Here is a 4197-nt window from a genome sequence, read left to right on the forward strand (position 1 = left end):
AGCTGCGGCATCCTCACTCAAGTCGGGTCCCCTTTGAGTTTGAGAAACAGAGGCCTGAATGGTCAAGTTCAGGGCTGCAGGGTAAATGGGAAAAAGCTTCCCAACAAAATCCTCACAGGACAGCCCTTAAGAATGAGCAGTGCGTTGCTGGGATGGGAAACGTTTCCTGGGCGTAACTGTACTGGCCTTTTTCTTGTCAATACAGTTTTTCATTTTTTTAAAACTTCTTTATTATAGCCCATCCTTCAGGACAATCTTTGAAAATCATCCCTGTGCAATCCCAAAACGTAATTGCCCTAACCTTCTGAGCTGAACTTTCTGTTTTGAATTTTACCTGCCCAGTAGTTCCTGTTAGACATCACTGTTTTGATTGAACCTGTTTTGAAAGGACCTACTGAAACTAAGCCAAGTGCATGACTGAGAGGACTTGTCTGCAGCCTCCACTGATGGAATAGTCATGCTGAAAAACATGTATTTGGAATAAACACATGCTTGTGTCAACTGGAGCCTTAGTAGCAATACGTTTTGACTTCCCTTGTATCTTATTCACAGGTATTAGTTCCTTTTTGTCACTGAATAATTGGTGGCAAATTTAAACTTTTGTTCTTCAAATTTACTGAAATTGTTATCTTTCAAAATTCTTTCTTTTTAAAATATCCAAATGTCACTGTAGTTTGTCAAAATTCTGCCAAACTCAGACTAGTAAGAAACAGGGAACTAGATTCACTGAGCTATAGTTTTCATAGAACAAAAGGAAACTAAGGATCTAAATCTACCAAAGTAAAATAAGCCTATATGCAAATTTCAGTTAAAACAAACAAGCAAATTTACAAGTGCTCCAAGAACGAGGAAACCGTACAATTACGAAGGCCGTTACAGCGTGCACGTGAGATGAATCAGGAAAGCAAGGAAGACAAAGTAAAAGCCCTGTCAGGGAACATTCCAGTGTGTGTGTCTCAGTTTTCGACCTCCTTTGGACTTCAGACTCGTATTTTGGTTTCATTTGTCATTTTTTAAAATTCACTTACTAATGAACACGAAGAAAATTTATGTTTAGTTGAACAAGAGACAAATGCAGAATGAGATTCTTTATAAATGTGTTTAGGAATATCCAACTCCACTAGAAAAACTATTACTTTATTTATGCTGCATTATATATATGCATATATATGTAACATTTATTATCTGCGTAACAAATGTTTATCATAAGCCCATGTCCTTCAGGAAAATCTTCTAAGATTATCCCTGTGGAATCCCCCAGTGTAGCTGCCCTAACCTTCCCTAACATGTGCATATATGTACGTATTAATTTATATATACGTATAGACACATGCATAAAACATGTAAGAACCTGGGCTCAAGACATATATTTAAATGGCTTAAAGTTCAAGATATGGTTGATTAGCTTACATAAACGTTATAGTATTATATTGCCTTGACAACACAATAGAGTCCAGTAGGTGTAGAGTGTGGTTTCACTAGAACTCACCACAGACATCTGGGGGTGTTCTTGATCACTGGTCTCCCCTTTTGGGCACAGGGAACAGGGGCACAGAGGTCACGTGGCATTTCAAGTCTCTATCAGTCTCTTCCTGTCTCACCCAACCATCTAAGACATAAGAGAATAAATGCTTGGAACTACTTTTCCCTCCTTTCTCTTTCTTTTAAAAATTTTCATTCCCCTCTTTTATTAAATAGTGATTCCTCTAGTTCCACGACTGAGAAGATCAAGAGTTTTCTGATGCTTAAATTACTTTTAGGAGCCCAATTTCATGGCCAAAAAACAAACAAATCTGTGAGCAGATTTTAATGCAGATATTTTAGAGGAGCCTTATCATGGAGTCAGCATATCATTCCAAGAATAATTGATAGCATGGATAACTGTTCCTTATCTTCTTGATTATGGGTTTGCTGGCCACACAGGAAAAATATAATACGTGAACTTATGAAATCATCCAAAACTCACCAAGTGAACAAAACGATAGGAAAGCAATGCTGTGTCTACTCACACACACAAATACCAGACCCAAAAATGATCCAGTTTACCTGGCTTCCTTCAGAAAGACTGGGCTACCAGAATTATTCAATATTTTGTGTATGGAAAATTATCTGTGTGATGACTGAAAATAGAAAAGTGACCTATAAGTAGTTTAATTTTCACATACAAGAATAAGTCAAACAGTTTTGCTAATAGGGTTCCGGTTATGATATATGCACAGGGTCTTCCAAATGAAACTTATTTAAACATGTCTCTAGGTTATAGACAAGTTTTCTCGGTAATGAACTTGTCTTAGACTTACCAGAGTGCTTCCAACAAAAGGTGCAATCAAAGCAGCAGTTTCCAAGGAGCTCTGCTCTCAAAACTGAAGAGCCACCCTCTCCAGTCGATCGCGACTCACAGTGACGTAGTAGGACAGGGTAGAACTGCCCGTGTGCTTCTGTGATTGTCACTCTTTATAGGAACAAAAGGCCTCATCGTTCAACTTCAAGACAGAGAAGCCTACCTCCAGAGGGTAAGGAGACTGTTTGAGGGGATATTCTAGCTACATTTTCCCAAATTTATCAAATGGTGATCTTGGTAGATTTTCTCAAAGGACATGGTATGATCACAGGGGTTTAATATCAACTGGTTTTAGTCAAATTGAAAACTGTGTTAGTGAGGAAAAAGCCAGAAAAGTTATGGCAAGCAAGCAATGTTTTCCCATCACGACAGTGCACCTGTTCATTTTTCAAGCTTAATATGGACGGTCCTGTGAGAACTCTGTCGGAAAATTGTACCTGTTGCACCCTACAGCACTGATCTGGATGCTTCGGACTTCTATTTGTTTCCCAAACTCCAAGAACACTTCAAAAGGACAGGATTTATGTATTTCAAGGATGCACAAATGTCATCTTGAAGTGTGATAAACTGAAGAACTCTTTGGGAAATGAACAGAGAGATGAAAATATTGTCTTCCAAAACTTATAGCCCTAGATGGAGGATATGTTGAGGAATAATAGCATCACATTTTAATATTTATTCAACAAGTTTTCTATGGTTGGTAGAAATACTGTTGTTACTTACCTTCATATATATGGTATATATATATGGTGTGTATATATATATGGTATATATATATATATATATGGTGTGTTGATGGTATTTATTAACATGAATAATAGATTTCACAGTAGTAGATGATCAAAATCTGAAATTAAAGAAGAGACTATTATTTGACTTAGCATTAAAGAAGAACAAGATATTGGCATAGCATGAGAATAAAAATAAAGTGCAAATGTGGAACATATAATTGGTGATAAACTAAAGGGAAAAATGACAGGGAAGCAGGAAGACTGGCTGGGGAGTCGATTTAATGGTCCCAGGCTGTAGGAGAGCCGCTGTGATGGGTCAACAAACAGTAACAAGAGCCTAATATAAGGTAGTAGAAGTGGGATGGAGAGAAGTCCGCTATGAGACATGTTATGGGGGTAAATTGACAAGATGGAAATCTAATTGGGCTGAGGAGGTAAGAGATAGGAAGGTATCAAAGATGTCTGGGAATTTTAGAATTTGAGTGGGAGAGGATATCTATCATATATTATTTGTCACCTAGGAAAACCCCTGGAGCTTATTGAATACAATTCTAGTGTTACAAAGATGGAATTTGAGTTCCAGAGCGTTTAGATAATGGGCTGAAAGTCACAGAGCCATTGCTAACAGAGTTAGACTAGAATCTCAGCCTTCAGACTTCCAATGGTGTCACATAAATTTGCAAAGATTGGAGAAAACATTAAGAGACATAATTTCCCCACACACACACCCAGGGGGACAAACAACAGAAATGTGGGTGAAGGGAGACAATGGTCAGTGTAAGATATGAAAATGATCATAATTTATAATTTATCAAGGGGACACAAGGGTAGGAGGGGGGAAGAAGGAGGGACAAAAGAGGAGCTGATACCAAGGGCTCAAATAGAAAGTAAATGTTTAGAAAATGATGACAACATATGTACAAATATGCTCAAGACAATTGATGTATGTATTGTTATACAAGATGTAAGGGTCCCCAATAAAATGAACTATTTTTTAAGGTTGTAGTCTTTAATCCTTAACAGCAAGTATTTCTTTTTTTTTTTTAAATCATTTTATTAGGGGCTCATACAACTCTTATCACAATCCATACACACATCAATTGTGTAAAGCGCATTTGTACATTC

Source organism: Echinops telfairi, unplaced genomic scaffold (genome assembly GCF_000313985.2).
Source record: "Echinops telfairi isolate 266 unplaced genomic scaffold, ASM31398v2 ScPeMD7_7424;HRSCAF=8462, whole genome shotgun sequence".
Taxonomy (NCBI): Eukaryota; Metazoa; Chordata; class Mammalia; order Afrosoricida; family Tenrecidae; genus Echinops; species Echinops telfairi.